The 23,246-nt window shown below is 36.7% G+C and overlaps 1 protein-coding gene and 1 long non-coding RNA gene across 2 annotated transcripts in view; one reads left to right on the top strand and one right to left on the bottom strand.

The window, feature by feature from the left end:
• Positions 1-23,246, top strand: part of dpr21 (defective proboscis extension response 21) — a 333,010-nt gene that overhangs the window by 295,592 nt on the left and 14,172 nt on the right. The window lies entirely within an intron of this gene.
• LOC137574702 (uncharacterized) lies at positions 13,517-14,179 on the bottom strand. Its single transcript, XR_011032045.1, has 3 exons — positions 14,036-14,179; positions 13,787-13,907; positions 13,517-13,716 (listed from the first exon to the last, which is right to left on the bottom strand). It is a non-coding gene; the product is annotated as an uncharacterized lncRNA (long non-coding RNA).

Below are 23,246 nucleotides of genomic sequence, written 5' to 3'. Positions count from 1 at the left end.
AATAAAATAGTTCCAGACCCAGACGAGGAATATGAAGTTTCCGCTGTGCAAGGGAAGTTCGTTTGTTGGAATTGTCGCGAAGCCGGTCACACCTGGCAAAACTGTCTAGAGGAACGCACAATTTTTTGTTACGGTTGCGGCACGGCCAATGTTTACAAGCCTCAATGTCAAGATTGTATAAAAAGGCTAGCGGAAAACCGACCGAAGGGTGCATCCAGACAACGTCAGATGCTCCCGCAATAGTTACATCAAACTCGGAAAACGTTCAACAAAGTATCAACATTGTGAATCACAAAGTAAACGTACGAAAGTCTCAAAAACTCCCACTAAGATTTTTGTCATATCCTGAGCGTTTACAACATTACCTTACTGTTAAAGACAGAATTTTCAGATCTGACCAACCCTTGTCTAAACGCACGTTAAGACTAAGGAAATATTATGATCACGCAAGACAAACCAAGAAACTTTTTGTTGCAACAATTTTTAGAAACGACAACGATAATAGGAGCTATGCCGAAGTCTCATTTCTTACGTTCACAGAATTAGGTTTATTGGATACCGGTGCCAGCATTAGTTGTATAGGCTCGGATTTAGCACAAACAGATTTTTCACATTTTCCCCAATTTGTAAAAACTAAAGGTCAAGTGCGCACAGCGGACGGAAACGGCCAAAATGTGATTGGTATGTTAGAAGTAATAGTACGATACGGTAGATTGGAAAGAATGTTGAAATTATTTGTAATTCCTACGTTGAAGAAAAGATTAATATTAGGTCATGATTTTTGGAGAATTTTCGAACTTGCCCCGTCTATAATTAGTTCGATCGAGATTGGTTCTGAAAAAAAGTTAGAGACTGACCCTAGTTCTTATTCTCTCACGTATTCCCAAATTAGACAGCTTGAAGCCGTCAAGCAAATGTTTCCCAATGCAAGTCATCATCTCGGACGTACGTCCTTAATAAAACATCATATCGAGATTGGCGAAGCCAAACCGGTAAAACAACGTTTTTACGCTATTAGTCCCGCTGTTGAAAAATTAGTATACACAGAAATTGATCGTATGATTCAACTAGGAGTTATCGAACCAGCTGTTAGCGCCTGGAGCTCTCCTATTCGACCAGTAATAAAGCCCAATAAAGTGCGACTGTGCTTAGACGCTCGCAAGTTAAATGCAGTCACAATTAAGGATGCTTATCCTTTGCCCAGCATTGACAGTATTTTTTCAAGATTACCCAAGGCAAATATTATTTCCAAAATCGATTTAAAGGATGCCTATTGGCAAATAGAATTAACGGAAGCATCCAAACCTCTTACTGCATTTACAGTACCAGGAAGACCGTTATATCAATTCACAGTTATGCCTTTCGGCCTTTGTAATGCCACATCTACTATGAGTCGTCTAATGGATGAAGTAGTCCCTGCTGACCTTCGCCATTGTGTATTTTGCTATTTAGATGATCTGTGCATAATTTCAGAGGATTTCTCATCTCATCTTTCGGTGTTAGCAAGAATTTCGGAGCAATTTCGGAAAGCTAATCTGTCCATTAACATAGAGAAAAGTCAGTTTTGTGTCGCAAGCATTAGTTATTTAGGATATGTAATAGACAGTAAAGGTATCTGCACCGATCCGTCAAAGATTGAATGTATTAAAAATTGGCCACCACCTAGGAATTTGAAACAAACTAGAGGATTTCTTGGAGTTTGCGGTTGGTATCGCCGTTTTATACCGAATTTTGCCGATCTCACTTATCCTATAACGGAACTGTTGTCAACAAAAATAAATTTTGTTTGGACTCCGGAAGCTCAAGCTTCTATGAATAAGTTGAAGGATCTATTAGCTTCTGCCCCTATTCTACAAAACCCGGACTTTAATAAGAAATTTTTCTTACATTGTGATGCCAGCGATTATGGTATTGGCGCTGTACTTGTACAATTATCAGACGCAGAGGAAGAGAAGCCTATTGCTTTCATGTCTAAAAAGTTAAGTCGTGCCCAACGCAATTATAGTGTTACTGAACGCGAATGTTTAGCCGTTATACTGGCTATAGAAAAATTTAGGTGTTATTTGGAATTGCAAGAATTTGAAGTAGTTACTGATCACTCTAGTTTATTGTGGCTAATGCGTCAACAAAATGTTTCTGGGAGATTAGCTCGATGGATTTTTCGCTTACAACAATTTAAGTTTAATATGTCGCATAGAAAAGGAAAAGAACACTTGATTCCTGACGCGTTATCAAGATTGCCCAACCTTTCGATAGAGGCGATAGAAATGGGTCCGATTATAGATCTTGACTCTGAAGCATTTTTGGACGATAGTTATATGTATCTGAAGAAGAAAATCACTGAAAATCCAGACAAATTCCCAGATATCAAAATTGTAAATAAACATTTGTATATTCGAACCGAACATGCCAATGGAGATTCTTATCAAGAGAAGCTTTCTTGGAAACTATGGGTGCCGGATAAACTCAGAGTTGATGTTCTAAAACAAGCTCACGATAGCCACACCTCTTCACATTCAGGTATGCAGAAAACTGTTGACAAGATACGTAGAACTCTTTTTTGGCCTGGTATGGTAAAGGATGTGCGGGACTATATTCGTCAATGTGACACTTGTAAGGAGTCCAAAGCCCCAAATTATACGCTTAGACCACCTATGGGACAGCATATTCCAACTTGTAGACCTTTTCAACGTCTGTATATCGATTTACTTGGTCCTTACCTTCGTAGCAAAAATGGATTTGTCGGTTTATTAATTGTTCTTGACCATTTCAGTAAATATCATTGGTTACAACCTCTGAAAAAGTTTCGCACGGAGGATTTACAAGAATTTTTGTTAAAACAGATATTTCATTGTTTTGGAGTACCGGAAATCATCGTTAGTGATAATGGTGTTCAATTTAAGGCAAATTCGTTCAATTCTTTTCTTACTGAACTAGGCATAAAACATCAGTATACCGCTTTATATTCTCCGCAAAGCAACGCAGCTGAGCGTGTTAATCGTTCTCTGTTAGCTGCGATCCGTTCGTATTTAAAAAATCAGGATCAAACGCTTTGGGATCAACATTTAACGAGTATATCTTGTGCATTGCGATCCTCGTTGCATCAATCTTTAGGTTGCTCACCCTTTAAAGCTTTGTTCGGACTGGACATGGTTACTCATGGATCAGATTATAAACTTTTAAAGGAATTAAAGTTGTTACAAGAGCCCATAACACCGCTCAATCAGACTGACCAGTTAAACCTTTTGCGACAGGATATAAGAGAAAACATTAAGAAAGCATATGATCGAAATGTAGCACAGTATAATCTTCGCAGTAAGTCTGTCTCTTTTAAAGAAGGCCAAGAAGTTTTTCGCAGAAATTTCGCGTTAAGCAAATTCTCTCAAAACTTCAATGCTAAATTAGCCCCTAAATTCATAAAAAGTCGAATCAAAAAGAAGCTCGGAAACTGCTTTTATTTGTTAGAAAATATACAAGGTAGAGAAGTAGGAACATTTCACGCCAAGGATATACGGAACTAATTCCCACTAATATGCTGCTTAACGTTGCATATTATCGGGTGGTGTAGCGTGCGCTAGTTTAAACTTTCAAATTTTTAAACTTAACGACTTTACGCGCCACTTTGCCAATAGCGATTAATCAATAAATAAAAATATTGGTATCGATCGATCGATAAACGCATAATATGGGGATAGCGATAAATGATCTATCGTTTTTCTGGAGGTGACAACGCGCTTCATTTTTTTGCTAGGCTTCATTTTCATTTTTAATTCTGAGGAGAAAAAGTGTGTACAAAAAAAAAAAAAGCTGTAGTCCAAATCTTTGGTTATAAATCATAGCAGGTATGTAGGTTAATTAGAATTTTTACCCCGCCGCCATCTGCATCTTACTCTATATCCTAGATTGGAAACCTTACTTTTTCTGGCCAATATTGCTGATAGCTTTCGTTTGGGAAGATTATTTTCTGGAAAACCGGCGAGTTTTCAAATACCCATTTCTGGTGCCGGAGCACGTGCATCCGAATTTTCGGTTGTCGTTGCCTTCTGGAATTGGCATTCGGACATTGAAAAGACACCGCCAACTAAACACCGGCAGTGCCACAACGTTTCTAAGTTAAGGCTTACGGTGCGACCAAAGTGTCTCATTTCCCGAAAGGTGTCCTAACCTTCGGTGAACCGGATTTTTTTGTACGGCAAGGTTTTAAAGGCAGTTTTAACCTTCTGTCGCTGCTGACCCAGACAAAGTTTGTCTTTTAGCCAAATTCTGGATACTGCTTGCCTATTTAGCGCATTCCATGTGACCACCTCGAAAGCTCCTACAAATTTTTTTTTAAATTAACCTCGTTTTGAACGAAATCTTTAAGTCCTGATATTTTCATTTCTGATCTTATTATTAAATTTTAATTCCTAATCAAGTTAAACGAAAAAAAAAAAAAAAAAAAAAAGAATGTAAATAAGTCAAATATTGAATCAATTAAAGTCTCGTTAAGGTTATATTAAATAATTCAAGTCGAGAGTAACGTAAAATAGCGTAAATGTAAAAGCAAAGTAAGTGAACGGAGTTTAATGGTGGTCATAAAGCGCGAAGGAGAAATCATCATATAAACACCCTCCCACAGTGCATCGATGGAAGGCCTTTCAGCGAATAAACTATGGGGTAAGTGCCTAGTGTATTAAGCAGCATCAATTCGGCGACTTTCAACCAAGTTTTTGCGAACTATGGAGGATGGTAGTCAATTGATACTCCGATTTGTTGATGTAATTTCTGTTTCAGCGTTTTGTGATCAACCAGATAGTTAAATAAAAAAAAAAAAAAAAAAAAATTGATTTTCGTAATGTTTGGCTTGAAGAGAAATTAAAGCAATGAGTGAATTTGTGCGACTTGAAAATTTAAAATAACTTTAAAGAATTTAAAAACAAAAAAAAAAAAAAAAGATAAAAGAGAACTTGAAATAAGATGAATAATTACAAGAAAAAATGTTAACTGTATTCATTTAATATTCCTTCTATATTTTTTTTCTATTCTATAATCTTCTACAATAATTAACAATGTGTAACTAGTAAGCTCTCTTTTATACTGCTAGTTTTAGTCCCTCTTATTCAATAGTTTAATTAACTTTGCGTTCCATTGTTTTGCAAGTCGGAAAGTTCGGAATCTCAAAATGTTGAGTCATACCAGACCAGCTGTTTAAAATTAGTCTGTAAATATTTCTTTCAAATTTATTGTGTACAACAAGAAATGCTTCTATCTGAAATTATAATGAATTTGAATATGATTGCTTAAGCTTTCTAATTAATTTTCCTAGTGATATGGGTACATGAGTTGATATCGATCAGTTTTTTGGGAATCTTTACAAATGCCAATAAAGATTCATGGTTGGGAGGGTATAGAACTGATAAGGTCCATCTACATCTTGACCTCAGTAACCGCTAGCTGGTGAACAAAAGGATACACCTTCATTTCTTTCGTTTTTTATTAACATGAATTCCCTACTGTTTTCGTAAGTATTTTCTGCCAGTCTTTCTATTTTCATTTAAAGTTAGTTTCAGTAGAGATCCTAATAAAATTAAATTTTATAATTAAAGGTAGAGATTCAGCAAACAACCCCCCACCCCGCAAGAGCTACGGAACCAGAGGATCTCGAATCTGCTGCAATTCACCTACCGCCTTCTTTTTTGGTTATCGATAGCTTTATCGTCGCTGTGATAGGAGAACCGATTACATAAAAATTTATGGCGCGCAACGAGAAACCGAATAGGAAGGTTACAACCTCCAATCAAATCCCTATGTCCAACTAAAAATCAATAAGATTCCTTTAAAGTGCGTTATAGACACAGGCTCTTAAATAAATATTATCAACGAAAATTATTTCAACTTTCCAGAAACATCAGAAAATGTAAATGTTCAAACAATAATAGGAATAATTGAGCTTAATAAAAGCGTATCTTTCGCACCAAGCAAACTTTGCCCCAACCATCAAAAATTTTATTGCCATAAATTTTCATCAACATATGACATAGTGTTAGGTAGAAAATATCTCAAAGTCAGGCCGTTATTAATTACGAAGAAAATAGTGTAACATTATCAAATCACAAATTCTATTTCAAATACACCAATAAAGAAGAACAAGAAGAATCAATACCTTATCCTCCCCCAGAGTTCGAATATGAAGCATTCGCACATGAAATAAATAACGGTATCGAGGAAAGAAACGAATTTAGACTTGATCATTTAAATTCAGAAGAAATAGAAATGTTAAAGAAAATATTGCATGAGTTTAGCGATATCCGGTATAGGATAGGTGATAATTTGACCTTTACCAGTACAATAAAACATAACATCAGAACTAAGCACGAAGACCCAATTTACAAACACCCATACAAATACCCACAAATCTTTGACCAAGAAGTCAATAAACAAATTAATGAAATGATAGAACAGAGAATCATTCAAAAATCGAAATCGCCCTATTGTTCACCAATCTGGATCTTACCTAAAAAAGAGGACGTATCCAAGGAACAAAAGTTCCGCCTACTAATCGACTATCGTAGTCTAAATTAGATTACTGTCGATGACAAGTTCCCAATACCAGTAATGGATGAAATATTAGACAAACTTGGAAAATGTCAATATTTTACAACCAGGAGATTCCATCAAATCCAAATTGGTCATTACGAGTACACACGAATGCCATTTGGGCTAAAAAATGCACCAGCAACGTTTCAAAGATGTATAAACAATTTATTAGAAGATTTAATCGATAAAGATTGTTTAGTCTACTTAGACGATATTATTGTTTAGAATCATTAGAAGAATCTTTGGCATCACTAAAAAAGGTATTTGCTAAATTGTGCAATGCTAATCTAAAAATACAATTAGATAAATGCAAATAAATAAATGCGAGTTCTAGAAAAAGCAAACAGAATTGGATTAAAGAAAGGAGCTAAGATTAACATAAACGACCCACATCCTTTGAAAAATTAGAATGCCTTCTTATGAACGATACCATACTTGCATATCCCGATTTAAAAAAACCATTTTTTCTAACCACTGATGCTAGCAATATAGCTTTTGGTGCGTTCACCATGAAATTACACAGATGGAAAATAAAATTGAACGAATTTAATTACAAAATAAAATACTTACCAGGAAAAGAGAATTATGTGGCAGACGCCTTTACCAGAATAAAAATAGATGAAAATCTTTTAGGTGAAGAAATAAGTAGTTCTAGAGCTACAGTACATAGTGCTCAAGAAGATAACGAAAACCTAATAGCCAAAAAAACCTCTGAAATTCTACAATCGTCAAATAGAATTCAATAAATGCAACGAAAAAAAAAAATCAACGTTACTCACTATTTTCACAAAACGAGGAAAGAAATATCATATGTAGAAATGACCAATCAGTTTGCTAAAAAAATTATTAAGGAATATTTACGCTCAAAAAATAACTCACTTTATATTCAAAACGACACAGATTTTCAAATACTCCAAGAAGCCTATCTTGAAATAATTAGTCCAGACAGCCAAACAAAAACATTAAGAGCCACTTATAAATTAAAAGACGTTCCCACCTATGAAGAATTCAAAGAAATTATTCTTAAACACCATAAATCACTACAACTGGTTTAAATAAAAATACTATTATCCAGACTATCAAAAATTAGTTTAAAACTTCATTAATGAATGCCATATATGCAATTTATCATAATCAGAAAACCGAAATACCAAATTATCTTTTGAAACGCTAGAGAAAAATACGTGATGGATTTCTATTTAATCGACAATCAACAATTTTTATTTTGTATAGAAATTTATTCAACGTACGCGACTTTAGTTGAAGTTAAAAGTCGAGATTGGCTTGAAACAAAAAGGGCAATCACAAAAATCTTTAATGATATGGGTAAACCCATAGAAAACAAAGCAGATAAGAACTCAGCTTTCAGTTGCATAGTACTTCCAAATTGGCTACAATCGGAAAACGTTAATATAAGTATAACATCGAGGAAAAATGGTGTTTCAGACGTGGAAAGATTCTACAGGACTGTAAACGAAAAGCTAAGAGTTATTAATGCAGAATCTAGTACAGAGGACAAACAAACTAAATTTGAAACTATCCTTTACACATATAATCATAAAACTAAACATCTAACGACAAACAGAACACCAGCGGATATCTTTATTTACGCAGGCATAACCTTTTAATACACAAGCTAACAAAGCAAAACAAATTGATAAATTAAATGAAAATAGGAAAGATTTTGAAATAAATACACAGTATAAACAAGCACCTTAAGATAGATTGAAAACGACAGCACCCTTTAAGAAAACAAGTGAAATTACCCAAGTTGACGACAAACATTATATTGAAACAAACCGAGGTAGACAAACAACACACTACAAATCGAAATTCAAAAAGAAAAAGAAAACTCATCAAAGTAAATATACTAATTAATTTCAGAGATACTAACATTACTATATCTACTCTTATCAATGGTGCACTCGACGCATAATCAAAGCATTGAAATTAATCCCATAAAGGCACCTAATGGATATCTTGTATTCAAAACAGGAACCATGGATTTACCCTCAGATTTCGAATATCATTATTTAACTGTAAATTTAACCAACTTACAAACCACCTACAACAACTTGGTTGAGTAGTCAGAACCATATAATAACATACATAGTCCACATTCAGTATTTAGTCGAAAAATTAATTCGCGAAATGAACGGCATAAAAATAATATAGAGAAATAAGCGAGGTCTTATTTAACATAATAGGCACAGCACATAAATATCTTTTCGGCACCTTAGACCAATACGATAAAGAAGAACTTGAACAAAAAATTGATAGTCTATCAGCAAATAGCGCCCAAAATAATGAACTTAATCATATCATTGAATCAGTCAACAAAAATATAGAACTCCTAAATAACCTTACTATGCAACAGGATGCAGACAAAAAATAAAATATACTAATGTTTAACTTAGAGCATTTTACAGAATACATAGAAGACATAGAGTTAGGAATGCAGTTGACAAGGCTAGGAATATTTAATCCAAAACTTTTAAGCCATCAAGAAATATTTAACATAAATACAGAAAAACTAAACATAAAAACATCTACTTGGTTAAAATAAGACACAAATAAAATATTAATAATTTGGCTTTAATATACCTATATATTTGTTGAATCTACTCTCTAATTAGATCATAGCAACAAGTTTGAGATTTTTCTTAATCTAGTACTTAAGATAAATCCTGGGGATATTGCAGGCGGCCCTAATCACTTATTATTGGGTTGGTCTGTCTTTTCTTTTAAGACGAGTAGTTGCTAGTCAACGAGCTGACGGTGCTGGTCGGTGCAATCGGTGACCCAGTTATCGATATTGATGGAGAAGCACACTGCTCTGTCCACGGTAAATTGCTGTTGATTGCTGAGTGTCTTGCACTTTCGGTGCTATTGCTTACGGTAGCATTCAGTGGGGTCGGCGACACCACCGAAAAGTATGCGTTGTTGCGTTGGACCGAAAGTCGACGCTCACGTTGTTGTTGTACAATTAGTTCTTGTAGCTGTTGCTGGTGGGGATCGAAAGAGCTTGGGCCCGAATTGGTGGACATGGATTTTCCAAAAAAAATTACGCACTTTGTTGTTGCAACTTAGTATTTATTGCTATTAGAACAAACTAACAGCAATAAGATTGTAAATAGGCGTCCCTGAGGCGACTGAGAGCCCTACACAACTTTTGCAAACTCGGCCTTTTTTATTGTTACACTAAATTTTGCGGAGTGCATTAAAAAAACACGTCTGCACACGGCGGCGGTGCAAATGGATGTTGATATTAAAGTGTCGCGTTATTCTTTTTATATATTTTTTTTTTTGTGTTGATACATAAATATACACACAAAAAAAAAATATATATACATACATTTATACATAAAGTAAATTATTTATTATTTGATTGCGTCGCATCGGAGTGCAATTAAAGCCAATAAATAAATTTCCACATCTTCCGTGAAAAAAATTGTCTTATCTAAAGCTGTTCATATCCTTGTTTAATTGGACGAAAGATTCGATGTCGAACAAGGAGATAAGGAAAGTTGATTCCAAACCGGAGATAAAGTCCCAGGTAAAGTGCTAAAAATTGAAAGAGCCCAAATCGAGAAATTGGTAATTTTGCTGACCATCTTAAGCACATGCTTTCAATTTCTAGCACAGAAAATACATATGTACATATGTACATAAATGCATTACAATAACAAATGCATGCATATTTACGTATAAATAATTACTAACAACTGAACCGCTTTACCTAATTTGTGGTCGACTTTACCTTTGCATTGTTAAGAAACTAATTTTCGAATCGTTAAATTCAATTTTTTTTTGGTTAAGATGCGACTTTAAAAATTATTCGTCGGTGTTTGCACCAAAATTTCTTTCTTGTTGCTAAGCACAAAAAATTCGCTTTTGTCGCCCCGATCTCCCCTCGCTAGCAATCTGGTACATGCGTACCGTTTAGTTGGTTCGGCATTGCACATGCACACACACATTCATACATTCATACTTACATTTGATGCTCCGTTTCTTTTCGTCGTTGTGTTGTTGTGCTTGCATCGTTGGCGCGCTTACAGCTGGTGACGCACTACCCTAGGAACCAACAAATAATAATAATAAGGTATATACTTTTTTACGTTTGATCGAACACCTAGACTGGTATACACATTGGTAGGGTATACACATTTTTCGTTTCGTTTCAATAAAATGCCCTAGAGTACGCCCAAATTGGTAGGGATATACATTTTTGGTTTTACTGATCATTAATACCCTAAATATCTTCTCGGTTGACATCATAGTTGCTGATTGTCAACAAAAATTCGTTCGCTGTAAAATATATTTTTATTAAATTTTTTGTTTTAAATATTTTTTCAATATTTGAGCAATATATTTTATTTAAATAAAAATAAATATAATATTGCATAAATATAATATTGATAGAAGCACTTAATAAAACAAATAATTGCTGTATAAAAAAATTTCAAATTGGAACCAGATCTCAATTTTAAAAAAAAGGCATGACACCTAACAAAAAAAAAAAAAAAAAAAAAATCGTTAGCAATAAAATTCGATTCGGCTCATAGTTGCTCAGCAAGTTTGTTTTGTTCTGTATAAGTAAATAAATTTAAAATCGGTTCGAGTTCGTCCTATTAAATTATTCATCTTGCAACAATGGCTCCTCCATCTGGGACAATTCCCAAAGATTACGATGATGCAAAGAAACGACAAACTAAATGCGTAAAAAGTATTAAACGCGTTTGTGGCCAATTAAAAGATAGAAGTATTTCGTTTCAAGCAATAGACTTGGAATGTAGATTGGAAATGTTAAATACCAATATCGAGTCTGCGCTGTGATATCAAACTCGAGTGGAGACATTTGACTCCGACGATAAGTATAGGTTAGAGTTAGAAGAGTTGTGTATTTCGGCGAAATCACAACTTAGGTCCGCGTTAAACAAGTCGTCCGATACCAAAGGGCATAAGGAACATACGTCCGAACCGCCGGCTTCATCTCGTCTTCCGAATTCACAACTGCTAAAGTTTAGTGGGAAGTACTCAGAGTTTAAAAATTTTATCTCGTTGTTCGAAACCCTTGTCCATAATGACAGGTCAATTCTCAAGATAGAGAAATTATTATCGTGTCTCTCCGGTGAAGCTCTAGTCACCGAAAACAATTAAGATAAGGCGATCTCAAGTTTATGACAACGACTGCCTCATTTTCATGGAAAATATTTCTCCATAAGATGGTACATCCATCAGCTGCAGCGTTGAGGGTTCTAGTTGACTCTGTCTCTGCCATTTATGGCCTTTTGTCAATTGGAGACAAAAAAGTAATTTTAAATGCAATTTTAATTCACTTAGTTATGAACAAGGTTAATTCACAAACAAAGTGTAAGTGGGAAGAGCAGCTCAATTATGCGACAATCCCATCGTGGACACACGATATCGTCGTCATCAACACAAGTTGGCTGAAGAATCAGCAAAGCAGTCGGTAGACTTTGTTAAGTTTGATCACAGATCAGTCTCCACGAGGCATACTCGTAGCACCTTTTCGTGTTTTGTGGCAAATAAGAAAGTCGCACCATACGTTGCTGCACATATACACAGTCAACAGTGGTTTAGCGTTACCACCACGTTCACAAGACGAACAACATTCCATCCACATGTTATGCATGTGGCGTTTCCGAGTGTTACTGCGCTCGTTGGCGTTAGAACAAAAGCTGTTGATTTCGTGCTGGCCAGACATTGCTCGATAGTTGTTCCATGACCAACTTGATAACCGAAGAAATGGCCCAACAATTGCAGTTACCTAGAGAAGATGTCCAATATACTTGCTTAAAATTACTGATTCCAGTGCACAACTCAATAAATTGTTACACACGGTGGTGACGTCGCGAGTAAATCGCAGTGACGTATCCTTGGGTTTTTGAATTCTGAAGTCCATTTCGTCATATCAGCCACCTGAAAGCGTTAATATCACTGGATGGAAAATACCTAATAATCTGCAATTAGCTGAGCCGTTTCATTTGACCGCCGTTTAGCCGGTTTTTGTTGCTCGAAAGAAGGTTGTCGAAAAATGTGGAATTAAGAACTATGTATGTGGAATTTATGGAAGAATATCTTTCATTGGGACACATGTCAGAAACCGATAAAAATTCCCACTCATCCACACTATTTCATTCCACATCAGGTAGTATTAAGACTTCAAAGCACGTCGACTTCGTGTTGTATTTGATGCATCATACAAAACTTCGCCACAAACATCGTTGAATGACATCTTGATGGTCGGTCCCACCATTCAAGAGTAGCTGCACTCGACTTTGCTTCAATTTCGTGTGCATTAGTATGCCTTGACCGCTGACGTCAAGAAAATGTATCGTCAAATAATAATAAAGCAGATCGAGATTTTCAGCTCATATTGTGGAGAAAAAACCCAGATGATTTTTTCCAAAGTGTTCAGGTTAAACACTGTTACGTGTGGTACGGCGCCAGCTCCGTTTCTGGCAATACGGTGTTTGACAAAGCTGGGTGAGATGATTGAACTGTCACTTCCAAAAGCTGTTAAAGTTATCAGGCACGATTTTTATGTTAATGACATGTTGACTGTTGCTGGTTGCGTTGAGAACCTTCTAACAATCAAGTCTGAAGTGTCACAGGCATTGTGTAAAGCAGGCTTTAATTTAACCAAATGGTTCTCAAACAGATCAACAGCCTCCGCTGTCCTTAGCACAGCAACGCCGATAACAATTTCAGAATCAGATTCGACCAAGGCATTTGGTGTTGTTTGGTTACCTGGGGAAGACGTATTCCGATTCCAAATCGATGACTCGTTTATGAGCCTCCGAGCGACAAAACGGAACATTCTCTCGGTGACATCTCGTTTATTTGATCCGTTAGGTCTTTTTAGTCCCCTAATTGTTAGAGGAAAAATCTTAATGCATGTTAATGCCACCGGGTGAACAGCAGAGAGTGAGGGGTAGGGTTTTTCCCAAAACCGAATGCGGTCATACTGAGGAGGGTGACGAAGGGTTCTTCTGTAAATCGCCATATTCAATCTAATCCGAGTTTCTCACCCAAACACCCGTTCCTTCTCTTCAGAATTTTCTATCTCGAAATTTGTATACTTTTAACCCGAAACATTTCGTGTGTGTCGGCCACCTGTGCATTTAATAAAGCATAAGTTTTTTAACCGAAGTTATCGCGCGTTATTAATTCATCCCTAGCTCACCCAGAAGAAATTGGCACCAGCCAACCACTTGTAATTTATTGGGATCCTTCCGCCCCTCCACGAACATTGGTCCTTCGAGCCGGATATCCTTCCGCTATTCCAGCTTGCATCGGCGGAATTCCTGATAAGTACAACATTTCTTATTAAAAATCTCATTCACATTATATTCCATTACAAACTTATAAAAGTGTGAGGTTTCCCGCTCTTCCATAGCGACCTACACACTTTTGTATACTTGTATGTACATACCTGACCTGTTCCAAGGGTTACATGGTATTTCCCGATCATTTTTGTGTTTATGAAGTGCATTTTTTTTTTCCATTCTTCGAAATTCGGATTGTCCAAAAGTCCAATTGCATAGCAATACATACATACATATGTATGTATATACACACATATACATTCCTACATGTAAAAACAGCTGTTTTCTAACCTGCAAGTAGAGGTGCTTAATAATCGAGAATTTATAAAGTACCACTTACCTTTACTTAAAGTGTACAGCACACTCCACGGGCTGATCATTAGTCCATCGGCATAAATTATTTATGTCAAATAATTTTTACATCCATACATATATATGTATGTACATACATAGGTACATACACATGTAATACTTTTGCCGCGTTAAGCACACATTTACACACATACATATGTCCACATACAATTTGAATTCACCCACACAAAATTAATTGCAGCCACTCCGATTGGCTTTCCGCAATTTAATAATTCGAAACCTACATAATTAAAGTAGGAAATCGTGATCCTCGTTAAACAATTTACAATTAATTAAACTCACAAAACATAAACAACGGCAGAACAGCTGACTCTCGATCAGTGCTGACACTCAAGTCTCATCAGTGCTGACACTTGAGCCAAGCCGTGACTCGGTCACGACATCCATTTTTTCCTTCGTGATTTTCTTCTTGTGCAAACATATTTCAATCGACTGATTGAATTTAATTCGCAAAATATTTTCTAAAGAAAAATAAGTACAACTTTATTTATATGGAATTAATATTTTGGCTTGTCTTGGTGCATTTTGATCTTTTCCTCAGGGATCCATGAAATTGATCTTGTCCGTTTAATGAAAACTAATTCCGAGTTTTTTTTTTTTTTCCTTATTGAAAAGTTATCGGCACTCCCAATCCTACTGGTCTCAATTTTTCCATACTTTTAAATACTCTTATAAATTTAAAAATTTTTCCACATTGTATAAATTTTAATATCCAAGTGATTATATATCCTTATAATTATTCAGACAACTGCGAGGAAAATTATAAATCTTTATAATTTTATTTATGCTATCTATGCTTATTCATTGTGTTCATTAAAAAGAGGAGACATTTCTTCTTCTCACTCCTCCTCTATACTTATACTTATACTTATACAGTCCACTTACGGCTTCGTTTCGATATCCTCGCTTGAGAGCTCTAATTCCACGAAGTTATTTGTTTCCATTCGATTCGTAATAGCTCAGAGAACACTCTACGATGTCTCTTTCCGACTTTGTTGCCGTGTGCGAGGCATTAACGGCGTTCGAGACTCGCGAGTCCCAGGCTTTAGCTGACGATGTGCCACTCGTCTCCGTTAAAATACACTTAGACCAGCTTAAGTCACTTTGGACAAAAGTCGAGGCAGAGTTTTCACGATGCTATAAAGCCTTGACGGCTCAAAAGAACGAAGATAGTCCGAAGCACATCGCTACAATTAAAGCTAAACATGAATATTGTTATATGGTATATGTGCGAGGCGGGACTTTGTTTGGAGAGCGAATCGAGCAGTTGTCCGCGAAAATAGCTTCCCCACCAGTCAGGCTCTCCGTCGATTCCACCCACCAAAGCCACACAGTTCCCCCGTGCGAAGTCGAAATCTTCAACGGAGACAGCCTGGCTTGGCCTACATTCCGTGATTTGTTTACCGCGATTTTTATCCATAATCCAAGCCTAACACAAGTGGAGAAACTTTACCACTTAAGTTGCAAAAGTCGCGGTGAAGCCAGAGCCATTGTTTCTAGGTCACCCTTGACCAATGAAGGGTTCCAGTCCGCGTGGGATAACCTCACTGCGCGATACGAAAATAATCGATTATTGATTATGACCCAAGCCAAGCAGCTTCTACAGATCCCAGCTGTAACACAAGAGTCTGGCAAAGCGTTGAGAGAACTGCAGACGTCAATTCAAGGTTGCTTAACCGGTCTTGAGCTTTCCGGGGCTTGTACAGACAATTGGGACATCCTTCTCATAGCAATCTGTACGAGCAAAATGCCCAAATCCACCCTTCTGTTGTGGGAACAGTCCGTTCCAACTAAGACCGCCGTCTCATCCTGGGACGACCTGAATCGATTCCTAACTGATCGCCACCGTGTACTAGAGGCCACAGATGTCCTTCAACCAAACTCTAGCGGTCAGACCTTTCCATCCGTAAGCCGAAAACCTACGGCACGAGCTCAGGCCTTTTCCGCTCAAGTGCAAGAGAGCTCAGCACCTGATGCTTGTATAATTCCGATTCCTGCGTCCTCCGATTCTTCCAGCAGCCCTCATGTAAACGTGGGAAGTTACTTCGCCTCCACTCGCGAGCCTCCTGGGTACTGCAAGGGTAACTATTCATCATCGTGGCAAGCAGTTTCAAATCCGCGCTTTGATTGATATGGGATCCGAAGCGTCCTTTATTTCCCAAAGAATGTTTGAATTGATTAATCCTCCAAGCTGTAAAGTATCAACTAGCATTCGCGGCATTGGGCAATGCGATGCTGGTAGCGGCGACAAAGTGTGCCGCCTACAGATTTCTCCTCCTGACGAACCGCTGCGACAGTTCCAAGCAGTCGCCGTGGTGCTGCCTAGTGTAGCTGAAGCACTTCCGTCCCGCGCCGTCCCGAACAAGGTGAAGCAGGATTCGCTTGACCTTCCGCTCGCTGATCCGCAATTTCACCAAAGAGCTCCTGTGGATTTGGTGCTTGGCATCCTGCTGTTCTCCTGTAAATCGCCATATTCAATCTTATCCGAGTTTCTCACCCGAACACCCGTTCCTTCTCTTCAGAATTTTCTATCTCGAAATTTGTATACTTTTAACCCGAAACATTTCGTGCGTGTCGGCCACCTGTGTATTTAATAAAGCATAAGTTTTTTAACCGAAGTTATCGCGCGTTATTAATTCATCCCTCGCTCACCCAGAAGAAATTGGCACCAGCCAACCATTTGTAATTTATTGGGATCCTTCCGCCCCTCCACGAACAATGCAAGAACTGTGGATCAAGGAATTTGAATGGAACAAATCAATTCCAATGAATTTAGAGACAGCATGGAACGAATTAAAATCATCTATAGTAAATATAAAGAAAATAAAAATTTCACGATTCGTCCATACAGAACCTTAATCACCGATAGACATTCATGGATTTGCTGATGCCTCAATGAGAGCATATAGATGTTGGAACTACGTTCGAGTCAAAACTGCGCAAGGTTTCGGCACTTCATTGCTAACGTCGAAATCTAAAGTAGCGCCCCTCAAGACAAAAACATTGCCTAGACTTGAGCTGTGTGCCGCTCACCTTCTCGCAGATCTCTGTCAACGAATCAGTATTATCATAAAGGCACCAATTAAGCGGACATTCCTTTGGTCGGATTCGGAAATGACCTTACATTAGATACAGTCACACCCATCGACAGTGGCTACGTTCGTTTCGAACAAAGTGGCTGAAATTCAAGAATGGTCAGAGAACGTAGTTTGGCGTCATGTGCCAACAAAACAAAACCCAGATGACTTAGTATCACTAGGTTTTGATGTTGATAAATTAATTGACTCGATTTGGTTAAAAGTTACATTGTTTCATAATAAATCTCAATGTGTGTGGCCTACCAACCAGCATGTACAACACTCGTACAAAGAGTGCAGTTTGTAGGTGAAAAAATCAGCTGTCATGCTGACTCTTAGGGTTGACGAGAACCCTCTAGTTGAGATCATTGAGTACTATTCGTCACATGCTAAATTGATAGGGATGTTTTGTTATGTTTTCCGTTTCATCCGTATATGTACAAACAAATCGACCGCGTTTGATAATGTGATGATGATGGCATCTGAGTGAAAAGAGGCATTTCATAAAATTATTGAAATATTGAAAAAAATGAATTTCGAGAATACATTTAAAGGGTTCGTAAGAGCGCCAAAGTAGGTGAGAAACTTCAAGGTTTAAATCCCTTTGAACACTTTCGTTGTTGAGAAATTTCCGCTCATTTTATCAAAACACTGGCAATTTGCTCGAATCTATGTCCGTCATTTCCTTTTTTTGAATTGTCACGTTGGCCAAAAAGCTTTAGTGAGCACTCTGGGTGAACAGCTATAGGTTGTGAACGCTTTAAAAGTCTGCCGTCAGACAGTGAGGTCTTGCTTACTCTGTTTTAAATACAAACCACGTCTTAAGACGCAAATAATGGGAAATTTTCCGGCAGACAGAGTTAGAGAGCTCCGCCCGTTCAGAATTTGTGGTCCAGTACACATAACATTGAGATTTCGTGGAAGGCCTCTATACAAAGCTTATATTGCACTGTTCGTTTGCTTTTCTTCTAAAGCGGTTTATTTGGAATTGGTGTCTGATTTAAGTACTAGTACCCCGAGTGGTCTACTACGACAATGCGACGAACTTTGTCGGAGCGAGCAGCGAGCTGCTGGATCTTCGTCGCAAGATCAAAGGCGGGATGGACGCAGTTCGAGAATTCACATCAAGAAGCGGATGCGAATTTGCGTTCATATAGCCAAGAGCGTAGCACTTCGGCGATCTATGGGAGGCAGGTGTCAAATCTGCAAAGAACCTACTCCTACGGACGGTAGCCAACGCCAGCCGAACAGCAGAGGAGATGGAGACGGTGCTTGTGGCAATCGAGGACACATTAACGTCCAGGCCACTCGGGCCAATCAGCAATCTGGCAGCGTTAAAACGTCAGAAGGGTCAATCTACAAAAGGGCGATCCACAAATTGGCACCCTTGCCGATTTTCTGAAGGCCGGTGTTAGCGCAGATGAGCGCTAATGTATTGTTCGTGTCGTCATTTAATGTTTGATGTTGGAGTTGGGGGGTGAGCCGAGAGTCGCATGAAACGATTTCACCCGCTCCGCCTCGTTAGTAAAAAGAAGGATACGAAGAATATAGACGAAAGTAATCTATGAAAGCGAGCGCACTTGTTCTTTTTATTTATTCCAAAACTTCACATCAGTTAACGGTCCAGTTATCGACATATGTATACTTAAATTATCTAATTATATAAACTCGTATGTTTTTTCAGAGATTTTCACACATATATAGAAATAAAATGGATATAAATATATGTATATTTGGAAAAAATAAAAAAATCCGGATATCCGTAAACTAAGAGAAAAGTTAGAAAAAGGCAATGATGTTGGATTTAAGTTAATAGATGGTATAGTGTACAAAAGAAATGCTAAGGAAAGACTGTGTTTGTATGCACCGGCTCGCATGCAACTAGGTCACTTAGGCGTTGAGAAATGTGTAAACAATTTGAAAGAAAAGTACTGGTTCCCATTAATGAATCCAAAGGTTGAGTCGTTTATAAAAGATTGTCTGCCGTGTATTCTACATAGTGTTCCAAGAACTATACATAATAGAACCTTGCATAGTATTCCGAAAAGTCCGATTCCATTTGATACTATCCATGTTGACCACTTAGGTCCCTTACCGAGTGTTACATTAAAAAGAAAGCACCTTTTGGTAGTGATTGACGCATTTATAAAGTTTGTCAAATTGTATCCCGTAAATTCCACTAGTACCAAAGAAGTAACCGCCGCGTTAGAAAAATATTTTGATTATTATAGCCGACCAAGAAGAGTTATATCCGACAGAGGTACGTGTTTTACGTCGTTTGAGTTTGCTGAGTTTGTAGAAAATCGAAATATTGACCACATTAAAGTAGCGACTGCTGCCCCTCAAGCCAATGGGCAGGTCGAACGTTTGAACCGTGTGTTGACCCCAATGTTGGGAAAGCTGTCAGAACCTTTAGCCCAAGCCGATTGGTATAAATTAGTTAATCGTGTCGAGTTCGCTATTAATAACTCAGTGCAGTGTAGTACCGGTAAAACTCCGTCAATGTTGTTGTTTGGTTGCGATCAGCGAGGCCCCTTAGTAGACGAATTAACCGAGTATCTTGACGAGAAATTTAGTTCAGAAAACCCCTGTAACCTTGAGGCCACTAGGCAAGAGGCAAGTACGAAAATTCAATTATCGCAGGAGCGCAATGAAAAGCGGTACGCCTTAAGGCATAGGGCACCATTATCCTATAGAGTCAATGATTTTGTTGCCATTCGCAATGTAGATGTCACTCCCGGGTCGTGCAAAAAGTTCGCTCCTAAATACCGTGGTCCTTATAAAATAAATCGAGTTCTTCCAAATGACCGTTACGAAGTCTCTGATATTGACGATTGTCAACTTACTCAATTGCCCTACAAAGGTATCTTAGAATCAGCCCGACTCAAGCCGTGGATGCATGCGTGTGATAAAACTGTGAGTTTCTGTTTGTAATATGTATCTGATAAGCAGTATTTATATGTATATTGTATATATGTATATTGTATGTTGTATGTTTGTTGAATTGTATGATCGAGGTCGATCAAATGTCAGGATTGGCCGAATGTAAACATTAGGAATATTTTAAATAAGCCCGCTCCTCGTCTCAGTAAATTTCCCCGATAACCGAATTTGGGCACACTAAAAGGGTATAATACGCTAAGGCGGGGTACGGGCACACTCTCTTGAATATAGTCAATAAGACCGCATGTGCACTTAATTTGAAAATAAATAAAATCCGGAAATATAAAGACAATCCCAAGGGATTAATTACTTTAAAAAGTAGAGAGCTTACAATATAAAAATTTATATGAATTTATAAATTAGGATGAACAAATGTATATATAGAAAAAAAAATCCATACCAAATTGGTACTAGAAACTGCAGCAAAAGATGTTTTGAATGGGAAAAATGTAGTTTTTTGCAGAAATGCAAAATTCTTTCACGAAATTGAAGTTTGAAAGATTTGACTCGGGAAAAATAAGACGATGGAGATCAGTCGTATCGGGGTACCCAAAAAAAATAATCTCTTCCGGCATTTCATGACTTAAACCGATTCTTCAAACAAGTAGACCAAGTTGCTAAATAAAGATGTCAAGTTTATTTTGAATCAAAGCGAACTTCAAGCGTTGCAGCAACTAAAGACGGCGATAATAAGTGAACCACTTTTACACCTCTATTCTTCCGAGGCACCGAGCTGCATAGCCACATTCTCGAATTCAAGTCAGCATATATGGTGTTAAAAAACTGTAGACATTATGACAGACTGTTTTGCATTTTACATAGCTGGACATCCCGAGGAAAGTAGCACAATGGATATTGTATTTACAAGATTTTAGTCTGAAAGTGGAGTACCAGCTCCGCAGTTAAGATGCAGCACGTGAACTGTTTAAGCCTTTACCCGCAGTCGCGCTTAGTAATAAAAGATGAAATATCAGCGCGATTAAAGATGGCACAGCAGACAAATGATCATATTATCTCAATTTTAGAGATACTAAAGCAGCAACAATATAAGAACTTAAACGTGAAAGGTGGTTTGTTGTTCAAAGAAGTTTAAGGTAAGGAGTAAATGGTATTCTCAAAACTATAGGAACGTGAAAAAATACAACGATCTCACAAGGTTAGACATTTTTCGGCGTGCAAGACAATGCACACTGTTCAAGAACAGTACTGGATACCGCATTTAAAGTAAAGTATCGAGATTGATTGTGAACTGCATAAAATGTATAGTTCATAATAAACAGCTGGGTAAATAAAAGGACATTTGCATTGTGTAATCAAATGGTACACACCGCTGCATATTTTACATATTGGTCATTCTGGACCTATGGGCAGTACATAGAGGGGTGGCCTTCACATCAAACGCTTTTGAAGAATTCCTTTAATCCAATGACGTAGACCACGTACTGGCAACCACAAGAGAATCAAGGAAAAATATCAGCAGAAGAGCCCACGAAAAGGGTAAAAGGGTGTTTCACAAGTACAGAAGGCCATTAACTCAACGCATTCATCAACAAAAATGTCACCTTTTGAAGTCCTTTTTGGAATCAGAATGCGTTCCTAATGCATTACTTTTATAATGCATTGGTCATTTTATTAGCATTAGAAAATTTTATTGCTAATGAAAATTTAATTACTTAAAAAAAAATTAAAAAATTTTTATGAAAACTTTTTCATTGATATTGAAAATGAAAAGTAATGAACAATTTTCGTTTGGCTTTGAATAATGCCAATGAAATTAGCATTATAATTAAAAAATTTGAAATCAAGAAAAAATAAAATTTTTGTATTAAATTTTTTTTTTTAATATGACAAATTTTGTAATCATTAGTAAAAAATTAAAAACAAATTAAGAAAAATTTAGCAAAGAATTAGGAAAAATTGGAAAAATTTAGGAAAAATTAAGAAAAAATTATTAATATTAACAAAAAAAATAGGAAAAGCTTAAGAAAAAAATTAGGAAAATGTACAAAGAATTAACCAAAAATTAGGAAAAACTAGGAAAAATTATGCAAATTAAGAAAAAAAAATTAAGAAAATTTAGGTTAATTTAATAAAAAATTAACAAAAAATCCTGTTGCAAACATTTCAAAGCCGGTGCGCTCAAAACAAAGAATAATTTTGTTTATATAAATGATTTTTATTTTGTAACATATGTATATATATTATTGGCTTTTAAAATTACAAGTTATTCAACATGGTCATCGGTTAGATTTTGCCTTTTTTTCGCGTCGACCATTCAGGCATAACTAAATAATTGTTCAAATGGAGCTGACTACGGTATTAAATTTAAAAAATGTGCCCTTTATGGCCGGATATTTGTTGAGACATTCTAAAGACTCATCAAAGTCTATTAAATATCTGAAAAGTTCTTAAAAACTGATGTTTCTTCAGGCAATTTTTATTTTAAAGAAAAGATAACATAAACAATAAATATACCTTGAAAATTTGCATATCATTATGTTATCTTTATACCCTTGCAGAGTGTATTATAAAATTGATCAGATGTTTGTAGCGCACAGAAGGAGACGTTTCCGACCCCATAAAGTATATATATTCTTGATCAGCATGAGAAGCTGAGTTGATATAGCCATGTCCGTCTGTCCGTCCGTCTGTGCGTACGCGTTTTACTCAGCCGTCTTAAGAGCAAGGGTATACAAACTTCGGCATAGCCGATGTTAGCTTCTTTGATTTTTTTATCGTAATGTTAAAGTAACATATCGAGAAATGTTACTCTTTTTAAATTTTTCTTCATGTTAACATAAAAAGAACTTTTTCTTAAGAATAACATATTTTTTATTTTTTCATATTTTAAAAAAATTCTAATTTTTTCTTAATTTTCTCTAATGTTTTCCTAATTTTTTGTTAATTATACCATACACCCATAGGG

Source organism: Drosophila tropicalis, unplaced genomic scaffold, assembly GCF_018151085.1.
Source record: "Drosophila tropicalis isolate 14030-0801.00 unplaced genomic scaffold, ASM1815108v1 contig_1002, whole genome shotgun sequence".
Lineage (NCBI taxonomy): Eukaryota > Metazoa > Arthropoda > Insecta > Diptera > Drosophilidae > Drosophila > Drosophila tropicalis.
This window is presented reverse-complemented; position numbering and strand designations above follow the sequence as displayed.